We start from the raw sequence: 15,540 nt of genomic DNA, 5'->3' as shown, positions 1-15,540 counted from the left end.
ACTGAAGCAGAAGCGTGAATTCTCCTTCACCTGGTGATTTTGTTTGGAAACCCATTATATGAGAGACATGAACACTTCTGTAAACATTACTGACTAACTGAGACATCAGATATTTTGTTAAAGCGTCGAATATTTTGATAATCCACAGAAACCACCTACCCAGCAGGTGATATGTTTTGAATAAAAAAAAAATAGACTTCAAAACGCAAATTGCTTCGCAGATTATTTGAATTCGTTTTGCACTCTCCCTTCCCAAAAAACTGTATCCGTGCTTTCTTGGCGCCTATAATTGTGTGCACCAATTTATAGAACCGTTCGAAGTACCTCTTTAAATGTTATTGAGAGTGCGTGCGTGTGTGAGTGAGTTCGTCATAGTTTGGTTTAACACCGCTTTGAAAGTAGCGATTGCAAATATATATCAACTCCATGTGTGAGAAAGGTTCTGCGTGAGGCGTTAAACAACAAACAAGCAAACAAATTCTGACGTTTACCACTTTTGTTTAAAACCATAATCACGATGTTATGATTCGGAAACCAGTTTGTTATAAGTGGGATCAAATCGTAGTCCTGAACCATTCGTCAGATAAAATCTGATGACATATAAGAGATAACGTCAGTGTTTTGAGGTTCTACCATGATGACAACTACACATGGTACACAGGTCAGCGATCTCAGAACGTTCCGAAAAGGAGTCACAGATCTTGATAGGTGTAACACATTTTACTCAAGTTTTAGATGAATTACTTATATTCCTGCCTGTTTAAAAAAATGTTGTTAAATAACACTTTTAACACTTTTAATAACACTTGTTTCTATCTTTACACAAAATAGATACATATTTATATACTCAACAACAAAAGCTCCTGTGACACCAATATTTTAGTTTATTTTTCAAAGAAGTAAAGTTTGGTTTTCAGTGTTGTAGTACATATATGGAATCAAGTGCTACAGAAAAACATGTATTCCATGCAAAAGTTTACGTTTATGCAAGCCCCATGCATTTCACTACCCAAGAATAGGTATAAAAAAAACATGTGCGTTCACGGGATCCATATGCATTGTTTAGCATCATGCTGACAACAACCACTCAGAAAAACAACAAAATACGCAATTTATTCAACATTATTAAATGCCACGCCTGTCCGAAAATGAGCGTCTGCGAGCCATTGGTATGCTTGAAGCAGGATCGAGTCAACGTGATGTTGCAAGACAATTTAACGTCCACAGAAACACCGTTTGGTGTTTATGTCAACGTTGGCAACAGATGAAAGCAGCCAGAGACCATCCTCGGAGTGGCAGGCCATGCATAACCAATAATCGACAAGACAACTGGATTCGAACAACACACCTACGAAATCGATTCCAGTCAGCAACAGTGACTGCAAGAAGCATCCGTGGCCTTCGACGAATATCTTCACAAACCGTACGTCGCGCCTCAGATGTGCAGGGATTGTCGCCAGAAGACCAACCAGACGTCCCATTTTGACAGGAAACCACCCTCAAGCACGTCTACATTGGTGCAGTCAGCGTCTACGCTGGACGGCCATGCAAGCGGGACAAGTTCTATTCACTGACGAGTCTCGTTTTCACATCAACCACAGCGATGGACGGATTCGAGTGTACCCACGTCGAGGTGAACGTTACGTCAATCATTGTGTCATTGAAGATCGGTTCGGGGGCGGCAGCGTTATGGTATGGGTTGGGATTAGAGCAAGACAGAGGACCCGTTTGATAGTGTTAGAGGGAAATCTGAATGAACAGCGCTACCGCGACGTGATCATCGGCCCAGTTGTTCTACCGTTTTTGCGTCGTCATGGCCCAGGCATTACCTTTCATTATGACAACGCCCGGCCTCATATTGCCCGACTTGTTCAGGATTCTCTTCAACAAAACAACGTGAATGCCATCCCTTGGCCGGCTCGCTCCCCTGATCTCTTACCAATCGAGCACATGTGGGATGAGATGGATCGGCGCCTTCGACGTCAACCACGTTTTTTACAGACACTCCAGGAACTTCGAAACATGCTCCAGCAAATATGGACAGATATCCCACAGGTCTTTGTGCGACGCCTGGTCCATTCCAGGAGACGTAGATGTGTTGCTTGCATCGCAACCAGAGGTGGACACACACGCTATTGATTTGTAAATTGACATTTTGGCATGTTCATGGTTTTTTTCATGGAATCACGCATTTTCTGAAGATACTATGGCAAATTAAACCATTTGAACACTTACTGGATTCTTTTATTTGTTGCAAACCGAAATTGTTTCAGATTTGGTAAAAAACATAACTTTGCATTAAATCTTATTCAATGTTTCAGGAACTTTTGTTGTTCAGTATATTTACTGACAATATATAGAGCTGCTCATCTTCCCGAGGCATCGGGGTTAACTGACTTTAAAAATCAAATTTCCACCCTTGCCGAACTAGTCTGGAATTTCGTGACTCAATCGTTGCCCCACCATTGGCTGTTACAAGTTACGCCCCTTCTATGTCCCTCCTATTGACAAATCAGTTTCTCTTATTTCACATGCATTTGCTTCAAACAAAATGGCGGCGCCCAGTCGACACTGTCTGATCGATTTTCAAGATCTATATTGTAATAAAATAGGTGTTACCTCTTGGAGCGCACCTGTTACCCTCACTTGAGCACCTTGTTTGAAAACATGAAAACATTTCCAAATATCCGTCGACGCCCAGTGCATGGTAGTCTGCAATCGACCGAAATTTGCACGTCAGGCGCTATGTTGTTTATGGATTGGTTGTCTATTTCGTTTTGCGATTTTGATTGGACTATGCAAAGACTCGTTTGTCCAGCCAAAATGTAACTTTATAATTCGAGCCTTGTTCGTCAAGGGCGGAAACTTGACCTTTATAATGAGTTATCTCCCTTGCATCGGGAAGATGAGGATTGCGGTAATGTCAGCCTATTTTGGAAGGAGATTCGGTGAAAATAAAGAATGAATCAGTCGGCGATTCAGTTATCATCAGACGAGGACCTTATTTGTTTACTTTAAAGAGAGGACTGGGCAAGCAGGAGGTAGAAAACTCAACATGATCTGATGCGTAATTCTTTCCGTGTCGAGGTCGACGAGGTCAGGTTACAGGTTATCACCAGCACATACAGAGATGGCAAAATCCAACACGGTGATCTTCTGATTTAAAGATCCGGGTCAGAACTGGTCTTCAGCAACTGGCTTTCTGATTTGCTGAAAATTGGCAGTGCTCTAATTAAACAAATTGGCGTGAAATGTGAAGAGGATTAATATTTGAGCATTTCAGAGGAGACATTTTGACAGCAGAATTTCCAAAATGACAACATAGAATTTCTTTACATTTTAAATACTTGTTTTTAAGATAAATACATTTTTCTTTTGAGAAATGATTGACATTTTTTTTGTTACTCAATTAAAACAAACATATTGTGAAATTCAGTTTTTGTAAATTCGTATTTTGAAGTATAAGGGATACCAATTTCACCATGACGCACATTTTAGTCGATTTACGTTTCATGTTACAGTGGATCGCAGTGTCCCAGTTGCAGGTATATTTTTTCAGATTCACTCAAATAGTAGTGTTTCCAATCCAATACGTAACAACACAGCTCATTGTTAACCACCCGACCTTCACCTCTAATAAATAACCAGTGATGTACAAGGTGTACAAGTTGGCGTATGACATCACAACCGGTGATCAACATTTACAAAATGGCGTGTCCTCTGACATCATTATGCGAGATTTTACGAGGGGAATTTAATTTATTCAGGGATCGATAATACATAAATGTGCCTTATAAGTATTCAGAAACCTTCTGATAATCCACGTATTGTTACTTGTTTTTATGTTTTTACGGATTTTTACAGGAAAATACCTGTCAATAGGTGGGAAAAACAATTATGTTCCCTGAATGAAAAAAGAAACGTAAAAGTAGAAAATTCGTAAACATCTGACAGAGTGTTCAAATCATCCATACAAAATCAATGCCAAAAATGATTTGGTCATTTCTGCTTAGACTGGATTGATTTGTGTGGAAAGAAAATGTAACTGTAGAAGTTTTGTGAAAAGATGGGACAATCACGAACCCATAACCGTGTGAGAGCCTGGTGCCGAAACACACCAACATGACATGTATGCACGTTTGGTTTTCATTTGAATGCCATCACAATCTTACAGCAAGTGAACTGCAAAAATATGACACAACGTACCCTTACCAGACGCGGCCGACCACGTATTACTACTAGAACCACCACGGTCACCTCACTGAACCAAATCTTGATATCTACCCGTGAAGATCCGCGTTACTATTATTAAAGATCTTCAATAACCCATGCTTGTCGTAAGAGGCGACTAACGGGATCAAGTGGTCGGGCTCGGGGACTTGGTTCATGCATGTCATCGGTCCCAATTGCGTGGATCGATGCTCATGATATCATCACTTGATTGTCTGGCCCACACTGCATTAACTACAGACCGTCGGTTTTAAATTTGAATGTTGCTGAGTGCGGCGTTAAACAACAAAAAAACATTGCCAGATATAAGAAAATCGAATCATAACTTTGGTATATCAATGTGATTTCTTGGAGTATACTACAACATATAAGCTGCATGTACCAGACAACAATATTGTTGCCTTACATGTCTATCATGTATTTAAGTTGATGGATATATTTCTTGTTTGTGAATTATTCCACCATGACTACGTGAAATACTCGAATTTGGTTTGACAATCCATAACATTTGACATAATCAATTTGGATTCAAAATAATGCGTCTGATTTTATGACCGTTTCACTGCGCAGTCTCACTACTTGAGTTTGACCATCAACACGGCTGAAATCAATACAACATACGTGATGGGTTTCGGATTTGTTTTAATTCTGCATTTTTTCCATATGTGGTTCGAACTTGGCATAATTCAGTGATGATGAGCTTACCTCTATCATAGCCAGTTTAACCATTTCAGGTAAATTAAGCCCAGAAAGTTTAGCATCATAAAACATTGTGAAAATACATAAATCGAAAGAAAATATCGTCTCCTTTCAAATGTCTTTCTGAATATTTCGTTACAAGGTAACAAAAGTACATAATTTTTTTTCACCTCATTTAAAAATATGCTACACGTTCGGTTTCAAATAAATCTAGAGACCATCAGTTCGGTCTAACATAAATGGAAATTTCAAACACTGTGCGTTTATCTCCTAATTATTTCAAGACATCTTGGCTATGTTGAAAACTAAACCTGACATTCTGAAATGCCGCATTCCTTATTTGTACAGCAAAGGGATAATTGGTGTGAAGAGGTGATTTATTGATATCAGAAATTCGAAGATATCACAAAAAGAACATCACAAAGTATAATATGACATATCATTATCACATTCAGAACCTAAAAGCCCCTTGACCAAAATATCGTTTCCATTTTGTCAATCGCATCAGAGATTCCGATTTCTATGCAAGAAGAAACATGTCAGTTAGGAGGGAAGGGCAATTGGTGCCCATGGGGATGCCTATTCTATGCCTCAATCTTCTCTTCAAACTTTATCTATGATAATAGAAAACGTCAACACAAGAGAATAACCCGTTTCGATAATCCACCCAAACATATTGCATTTGGTGCAAAAGGCGAGATAGCTGTGCCAATTCTTACTAATTGATTTTGACGTTAAAAGATGGATGTGTAAGTATTTCTATGGTTCCACATTTATTAATATAATATGCCGCCATAGATCAAAGAATACGTTTTTCCTTTTTCCTGATTTAGTTGTGTTGAATAGTGGTGTACCATCATGTTTTGACAGAATGAAACATTTCTGCGATTCAAAAACATTAAAGCAGATTCTTTGTTTTACTTTAAATTCTCCGGATGAACAGTTTGTACAAATATAGTTCACAATATCACAGTCTACATTAAAATTGTGTAATGAAATTCTAAGTTTACATTTAGCTCTGATAAGTTAAATATCTTTCAGTCTGTAACAATGATTTTACTTTGCGGTAACTGCTAAGATAAGATGATTCAGAAATACTTTGGTGCCACTGTTGACAAAATATATCCTGTAGTCTTTGCTTAAATGAATATAACAATAACTGTGGATCTCCCTCATCTTGGGGAATCCATACATATGAAAAGCCACTAACAAATAATAGATTTCTCACATCTGAAACCCAATTATTTTTACCATTATCACGAAGTGCCTATAACATTTTGTGACACTGATATGGGTATCTATCAGGCATTTAATCCAATACTTAATTACCCTTAATTGGGTGGCTACAAAAATATTATTACGGCCTGTTTCACCAAGGATTGCTCTGTTTGAGGCAAACTTACCAACACCTAGAAAACATTTGAAATATGAAGTGTGAACATTTTCAGTTGCAGCGTAATACAGCTTCCCATATTTCAAACACCATACAAAAGTATAGGCATAATTTTGCCTTCAAAAATGGCACATGTTTTGAAAAAAGAAACACAACTATTTTTCCTGAAACATTATAAAAAGGCATAATGGCTTTCGATTCAGTTAATTGCTTACATGTCATAGACCATGACAATCCAGAGGAGAACATGAAACCTCAATATTTATAGTAAGTGACTACACTCAAGACATATGAACCAAGAAACCATTTTACATGTTTTGCAACAATACCACCTTTTCTAAGGACTACATCATTGAGGTTTTTAGATTCACTTCAAGGCTCCATTTCGAACAGTAACTCTGTAACACATTTAACTGTTTTTGCAAGTCATTTACAGAATAGAAAAAATTACATCATCAGCAAAGAGAAGGAGCATATTGTCCATTATTTCTTGAGTTAAAGATATCCAATGTTGACACAGTATACTGACCCGACCTATCCTTGTTTGATGCCATTAATGCCGATTCCAAGGCAGAACCATATTCTAATGTATTTTGGTGTGACACGGCCAGGGATCGAACCGCTCACAGTACAGGCTCTCTTTGTGAGGATTTCGGAGAGCGTCATACGACTCTTCCTCAAAAGTTGTTTGAAACATTCGAGGTCTCAGCTGTGCTTTCACAAATCTTTATGTGTAGTTCATGTCCGAATTAGACGCGGCAGTGTAAAAAATGATGTCCGATCAGATTTAATGTTTTGACTTATACCATGTGTTTTCCGTCCTTTCAGGTGAACAATTGACTTGCCTTTGTACGTGTTTGTGTAATATGCCCGAAGGTGATGAGGTGAGGTGAAATGGGGTTTAACGTTGCGTCCAAGATTATTGCACTTATATAGCGACGTGCATGCCCGCGCGTGCGTGCGTACGTGCGTGGCTGCTTGTACTAGTCCGGACTTATGCCGATTTTATAGTTGTTAGCCCACTGAAATACCATGTCGCTGTGTGAGACGAATACCCTACCCAGACACAGTACGCTGATGCCGCGCCGACCAGTCCTTGTTAGAGCTGCGAAATGCCCAGCGTCTGCAGGGTAATAACAAGTACCAGCTTTTAACGTCGTTTGGGATGACGCGGCCTGGGATCGAATCCGGGCCCTTCCGCTCCCCGGGCTGACGCTATATCCACTAGACCACGGGGGTGGTTGACACCTTGGAACTGACGAAAATGGAGAAGTGAACTGATTGTTTGTTGTTTTACGCCTCTCTCAGCAATATTCCAGCTATATGACCGCGGTCTGTAAATAATCGAGTCTGGACCAGGCAGTTCAGTGATTTACATCATGAGCATAGACGCGCGCAATTGGGATCGATGATATGCATCAACCAAGTCAGCGAGCCTGACACTCGATCCCGTTAGTCGCCTCTTACGACAAACATAGTCGCCTTTTACGGCAAGCATGGTTGCTGAAGACCTATTCTCTACCCGGATCTTCACGGGTCAATGATCTTTTTGAAAAGGCGAACGAAAATTACGCTTAATCATGACAAACAACTAATCATGAAGTGTATTCAATGTACAAACAAAATTGGAACCAGATACAGGAACTGGCTGTTGACTCTCGGTGATGGATAACATTATTTTTTATGCTTTACCAGTTCACTGCTCCTCCTTCGTTACAAATCGTTTTAATGCTCATTTTAAAATGGGAAGATTGGTACACACATTGATCTCCGCTAGAGCCTCATTGGATGACTAAGGAATAATGCTGACGTCTTATTTTATGCAAATCAAGATCCTTGACTATGTATGGGGTCACGTTGAACATTTATCAACAATTCAGCGCACCTTATCAACAGCGTAAAGAAACTTAAACTGACACGTTCTAATGTCATTTAATCTTAGTGCCCTTCTTTATAACATATGAGACTATCACACATGAGGATAAATCCCTTTTTTCAACACACTCGGGAACAGCAATTGCCTCCAAAATAATCCAACCCCTACCACCCCCACCAAACCCAAAATATTAATGAAAGTAAAATAGAAGAAAATTAATGACCTTAAATAATAGATTAGTATAATCTATTAGTACTTATCGAAGGTTTGTAGATTGATATACGACCTGATGTGTATGGTCAGAGCTACAAACATTTAAAGTCGTTTGTTTGTTTGTTTGTTTGTTTGTTTGTTGTTTAACGCCGCACACAGCATTATTACAGCTATAGTCTGGAAGGTAATTTAAGACACCGACGTTTACTACAATATTTGTAAAACTATTGGACCTACTCCAGTCAAAGTTGGTATGAGATTATTAAACAGTCATACATAACTGGATATTACATTCAAAGACAATCGGTGCATAAACAAAATCTGTCTATTTTTCTATCACTATATTTCATCAACAACCAGACCTGTTCGTCACGGGTAAAACATTGAAACAGCCATCTGCATAATGCTACCCCTGCGTCACTCATAGCCTTATGGCTGGACGTTACTCTTACATTATATGTCCACTTTTGGGAATATACACTGCTTATGTAACGTGTGACACATAAATAAACGAGAGAGAGAGAGAGAGAGAGAGAGAGAGAGAGAGAGAGAGAGAGAGAGAGAGAGAGAGAGAGAGAGAGAGACCGAATGTTTACTCGACGAATATTTTAAAAAGCGTCATACGTCAAAACGTTCAAGGCCATAGTAAAACTTTCAAAATGTTTTATTGCAGACATTTAGGGGTGTGACCAACGGGTGTGCCATGAACACACACGACCGGGTATTAGGCTAACGTGTAAATAGAGACATAATCTAAACAAATAGATGTGAATCGTAAGTTTATGATCGGCCATGGACGTCTGTGTACCAGACCATAGACATAAGGTTGTCTCGTCCTAACGCGACGACAGTGCATGAATGATTCCACAAGGAACAGTCTAGCCTTGATGACGAGCCAACAGTAGAACAGCAGTGATTTTAGCAGTAAACATCTGGTGCCATCACTGATTTATCATAATCCATACATTTAACTTTCACGGCTATTTTGCCTTGTGCTCCCATTGGAATCTGTTTGTCGGATACTCGATACTGGTTGTTCTCTGGCGTTGACGTTTTGCATTGAGGTACGGACTTGTTGTATAGGTCAGCGATTGATGTAAGCGTTCATTGCCGCGGGAACGGCCTAGTTAACACGACTGCTGCGGATTGATAAATATTCGCATAAAATCAAGTGACGCTGGATTGCCGAAATTCTCTTTTCACTTTTAGGTCAAAAGTGTCATTTCAGGTGATTGCAATTATTATTGATGTTTGTTTGCTAAATAAATGCTTTACTTGGAACAAGAGATCTCACTTTCACCTGCAAGGATTTGCAAATTTACATATTCAGTGAGTGAGAAGTAGTATGCAACCAACCAACAAACCAACCAACCAACAAACCAACCAACCAACATCTTTTACAAAGAATATAAAATATACTGAAAGCGAACGTGTGCAAAAGTGCACATTGCATGGCAAACGTATCAATTCTTTAATAAACGTGTTGAGCGTCCGCCCAGATAGCGGAAGGTCCGGGGTTCGATCCCCGGCCGCGTCATAACAAAAGACGTTAAAAGATGTTACTTGTTGTTACTCTGTCTGGCGCTCGACATTAAGGGGCTAAAACAAGGACTGGTCGGCTCGGAGTTAGTATACTGTGTTGAGTGGGTTATTCATGTTAAACTGTGACATTGTATCTCAGTGAGCTTGCACTATAAATCGGCATCAGTCCGGACTAGTACAAGCAGCCACACAAACACACATACGTGTATGCACGTCGCTATATAAGTGCAATAATGTTGGACGCGACGTTAAACCCCATTCCACCTCACCTTTAATAAACGAGTTGATCTTCAGCACATTGATTGTTTCTATTGACACTAAAGTGGTATGTTATCTCTGTCAAAAAACAGTTGGAAAACCAGAAGATCTCTGGCATCAAATTTGAAGATGAAGTGACCGCTTTTCTTGTTGATGTTATAAAACATAATCCCCACTGTTGTATCGGTTTCCAATTTCCCTGTGCTAAAACTACGAATTCATGACATGAGATGGAAAACTGGTTCTGACACATTTTCCTTTTTATGCTCCTTGATACAGCACTCAAACATAATCCGCTAAAGCTGTTTTCAGTCTAATCCCCGGGTGATTGATATACGTGACAAGGTACTGCTGGGCTGATCTGTTCTGGAGGATTTTCTTACAAAAGTAATCAAGTGTCGGCCGCGTTACCCCAACCAGGGTCCCACAAGGGCGACGGACAGGTTCCACTCCAATGACCTAGCGATCTGTGTAAGGGGATGTTATTTAAGGCAATAATGTAGTTATTAATAAACTTAAAAGCTTATGACACAGTCTGAATAGTACAAGTGACTCTGCTTTAAGGACATAATTAAGGAAATGGTTTTGTCTCCATTAGTAAAACTAGATAATATTAGACTTGATGCAAGACCCGTTGTTACCGTTGCTGCAGATCTAAAGGTAATATGGTTTTAAGAAACGGATACAATGCGTCACCATATACACTCTATAAATGTTTTGTACATTAATACATTTGTCCACTTAACTGGAGCAAGGATGTTACCTGTCTTGTCTTGCTCTATATATTTGTATCAGATTACTACTTGTGTCCTCGAGTTTCACGTCGGGGTGAAAAAAGAATTACTCCGCCGTTCCGAACTATTTGATTGAGAATGTTTGAGAGGCATACTCACGAATGCTCCATACGCAGGTAATGAAAACGGCTTGTGTGAATCGATACCGATTTGAAGAAAACCTTGAAAGCTGACATAGATAGGTCGCATTGTTGTGTCTTGTGTCGTGCATGCGGGTACTTTTCTTCTTTCATAAAATGAATTGGAAGCTTCATAATTAATTGCAGTGAAGATTTCCTGAAGGTAAAAATTGTTTTTTAACTGAACGTTCGAAACGAGATTGTTTTGGTAAACATTGAAACGAATTCAGTCTTAGATATATTTTATAGGTGATGTATATGGTCTTATGAGCTTGGGAGTGGGCCGTGAGACAGAGTGGCGTGAGTTGAGTCGAGTTGAGGTGAGGTGGGTTTGGGTGAGGTGAGGTGAGGTGAAAATAGGGTTTGTCGTCGCGTCCAAGATTTTTGCACTTATATAGCAACGTACATGCATGTGTGTGTATGGCTGCTTGTACAAGTCCGGCCGCCATCATATAGCAGGGATATGGCTGAGTGCGGCGTATAACAACCAACCACCCAACCAAATGTACTAGTCTGGACTGATGCCGATTTATTGTGCTAGCCCACTGAGATACTATTCCGCAGTTTAACATGAATACCCCACTGAGTCACAGTTTACTCCGAGCCGACCAGTCCTTGTTTTAACCCCTTTATCCTGAGCGCCAGACAGGGTAACAACAAGGGCCATCTTTTAACGTCTTTTAAAAGGGTGTAATCCTGACCTCCGGGTGGACGCTCTACCACTAGACCACGGAGGCGGTCAAGAGGGGCATAAACGAAATTGGGATGCGGCGTCCCCCAAATCGGTAATAGCCACACATGTATGTGTGTGCGCGTGACCCCATGTCAAGTTAATAATCATTACTAAGTATACAAGACCGCCTCCGTGATCTAGTGGTAGAGCGCCCGCCCGGAGAGCGGAAGGTCAGGGGTTCGATCCCTTGCCGCGTCATACAAAAAGACGTTTAAAGAATGTAATTGTTGTTACCCTGTCTGTTGCTCGGCATTGAGGGGATAAAACAGGGACTGGTCGGCTCGGAGTATACTGTGTCTGATGTTAAACTGCGACATGGTATCTCAGTGAGCTAGCACTATAAATCGGCATCAGTCCGGACTAGTACAAGCAGCCACACACACACACATACATACACGTGCATGCACGTCGCTATATAAGTGCAATAATCTTGGATGCGACGTTAAACCCCATTTCACCTCACTAAGTATACACTCCCCTTGCAGCGACTGGTCCAACTAGGCTAACGCAGTGAGTGGCCTTTGACGTCTCCCGATCATGCCATGTCTTATGGCGGAACGGTCAGCACTCATTGCTGGCCATTGCATTTTGGCAATGTTTTTTTCTGGTGTATGTCGTCAGAAAAAAACGTTGGCTGAAATAATGCCGATGCGACGTTAAATCTTAACACACTCACACTACTAGACCAGTGACGAAAGTGTGCCCTCTTGAAACGGACAGCATTAGCTGATAAAGTACCAGATGTCACTGAACAAAAGGACAACACAGGATTCTATGGATTCTAGTCTGACATTCGAAATGTGAACATTTGTAAGATTGATGGATTTAACATGAGAATCTATCCAATGTGAGATATACAATTTTGTGACAGAACCTTGACCAAAAAGATACGATTGTGGATGTGATCGAGGATATTATTTCGATTGTGGAAAGTTGGTTACTATTTTGTGTTGACAGACTCCGTTCTATCAAGGAGGGGGATATGGACATTAGGATATTGTCATCACAGATTGTATTGCTGTGAGTATGTTATGTTTCCGAACAGGTAGTTCTGTTTCGTTCCTGTGTGTGAAACACAATGCTTTACTTCGTGGATACATATCTAAAAGCAAAAAAAAGCATGCATGTGCGCCAGGTGTCGACCACCATGTGTCGCTGTTATTCAGTTTGGCATAAGAGTTAGGATAGGCAGCATCATTCGACACGCGAGTCATTTGGTAATTGTGGTTATAATAGAAATTTGAGAATTCAGAAACTTTGTAAATGTGAATTGAAGTACAATAGTAATTGTTGTCTGTAACTGTTGCTTGAAACTAAATAAAACTATCGTAAATGAGTTAGTGTTCTTTGCCTGTCTATTGCACTTGTACTATTTCTGTTGACCACACACCAAGTGGAAAGCTATTCCAATAGCTATAAGCTCGGATTATGCAATAAGTGTTAAATTGTCACAAACAGGCTTCTGTGATGTTGGTGTAATAGCCTGTCGACTACCATCTACAAATGTGTTAAACTCTGTATACTGTAATGCCCTTGATTAACTGATTGATATATATGATAATCTGTGTGAATTAGGAACAGTTTTTATCTTGGGCGATTTAAATGCTGATGTTTGTAAGGGCAATCTAACAGCACGGGATAAGCTACTTAGAAATGTTGTAGAAAATAGACATCTATTACATGCAGTAAATATGGTACAATTCGGAGGACAAGGATATATACTGAACAAATTAAAAACTTCACAATCCTAAAATTTTATCATTTTGACCAGTTATCATTGTGGGCCCTTGTTGTGTATTTAAACAGAAATTGTCACATATTGTGTTCAGATAACACCCGTTTTTGTGCAGGTGAATCGATCAAAATCATGGGCACAGCACTATAGTGGCAAAAGTGTTTTTTCACGTGCAACTGGTCACGTGGCCATAATACCGCACGTGTTTTCAGCCATACTTGTTAGCAGTCATTAACAAAAAAAGAAAAACACAAGAAAACAAAGTCTTTACGGCCATTTGTCATGCCACACTTTTCAAATGTGCAACGTGAACGTGCCATCGGCATGTTGCAGACGGGAACGTCCGTAGCTGAAGTCGCAAGGACGATGGGTTGTAGTCGACAGACTGTTTATGATTTACAGACGCGTCTACAGCAAACGGGTACCAGTGCTGATCGCCCTCGGCCAGGTCGACCACGTCTGACGTCACATGCAGAGGATCGTCAGATTGTCTTACGTCACCTCCGTAGCCGATTTTTGACGGATACATCAACCAGAAATGAACTGTTTAGGGTAAGACTGAGTTCGGAAACTGTTCAAAACAGTCTGAGAACTGCTCACCTTCAAGTAGAAATTTCCTTCAGAATACGGGATTCAACGTTATATGGACTGGCTGTCAAGGTCTCCCGACCTCAATCCCATCGAACACGTCTGGGATGCTCTTGGCAGAAGTCTGCACACTCTCCAGAACCAACCACAGAATTGGCAAGATCTGGGCACCATTTTGCAGCAACAATGGCATCGTCTTCCCAATCATGTGTTCACAAGCATTACGAGGTCCATGCGGAGGCGTTGTGTGGCAGTTGTCAACACACATGGTGGCCATACTCGCTACTGAACTTGTGTGCCATCAGATTCTCGTGCTTGGGATAACTTTTAAAAATGGGAAGTTTTTAATTTGACTCAGTATATTTTAATTTGTGGGAAAGGTTTCAAGCCGCAGAGGTCTACAAGCACAGATATGGCTACTGGTCCCGCTTGGCTAGGCCTAGTGCCCTCGCAAAATTGTTTCAAAATTTATATCTCCAAAGTTGCCAAAACTTATAAAATGCCTTAGCTACGTCACAGCTAGACACTGATTTTAAGTATATTAGACTGTTCTTTTGATAATGATAGCAATTATCTCAGGAGTTTATCCAGATTCCCGATGGTTAATTCTGACTTGATTGCCGAATGACAAGGGAGACGCATCTCTGTCTGCATATGACCCCAACGGATATCGTTTTTATCCGTTGGCTTTATCTTGCCGAGAAACCTACCCATCATATGATAAAAAATTATATCACGCCAATTTCCAGACTGGATCTGATCAAAGGCGCTATTGCATGAGTCAGATGGTCAAAGAGAGAGTACAGTGAGTGTTGTATGACTGACTTAGTAGTGTCGAGAAGGGACAGTTTGATGTTCTGATTACTCCACACAGACAGCAGATGTGCGTATTTTTCTTGTGACAAAGCATTCGACGAGTTTTCAACAGTCTGGGGCGACTGGGATAGTATTCCACGAGCTATACAAGGATGCTAAAGACTGCTAAATAAGGGTAACAGTCTCCCGCGTTCATCTTATCAGATGTAGTGTCTCGTTCGGGGGCCGGGTATCAGAGGTGTCAGGGCTGTCACATATATCCGTGTTAGCGGAAATCGTACTAACTGTACTTTCTGTTTCTTTCTGATGTTCCTTTCAGTCATAATCCTGCATCACCTTCACACAATTGGGGCAGTATAGATGTGGTAGCATTCCCTTGCAGTTGTTTACGAGTCGAAATTGAAGCGCCCCCTCAAAAATCGACTGGCTCCTATCTTTTTCGCACGTCACTCGAATTCACGCTAAACAAATGAAAAGTTTTGATTATATGCACATCTGTTGACGAACATACTTTTAACGTATGTATAATGCAGGATCTCATGAA

The sequence above is a fragment of the Haliotis cracherodii genome, unplaced genomic scaffold, assembly GCF_022045235.1.
Source record: "Haliotis cracherodii isolate W230 unplaced genomic scaffold, xgHalCrac1.p SCAF_7, whole genome shotgun sequence".
Classification (NCBI taxonomy): domain Eukaryota; kingdom Metazoa; phylum Mollusca; class Gastropoda; order Lepetellida; family Haliotidae; genus Haliotis; species Haliotis cracherodii.
The sequence above is the reverse complement of the archived record's forward strand: the minus strand, read 5'-3'. Positions refer to the sequence as shown.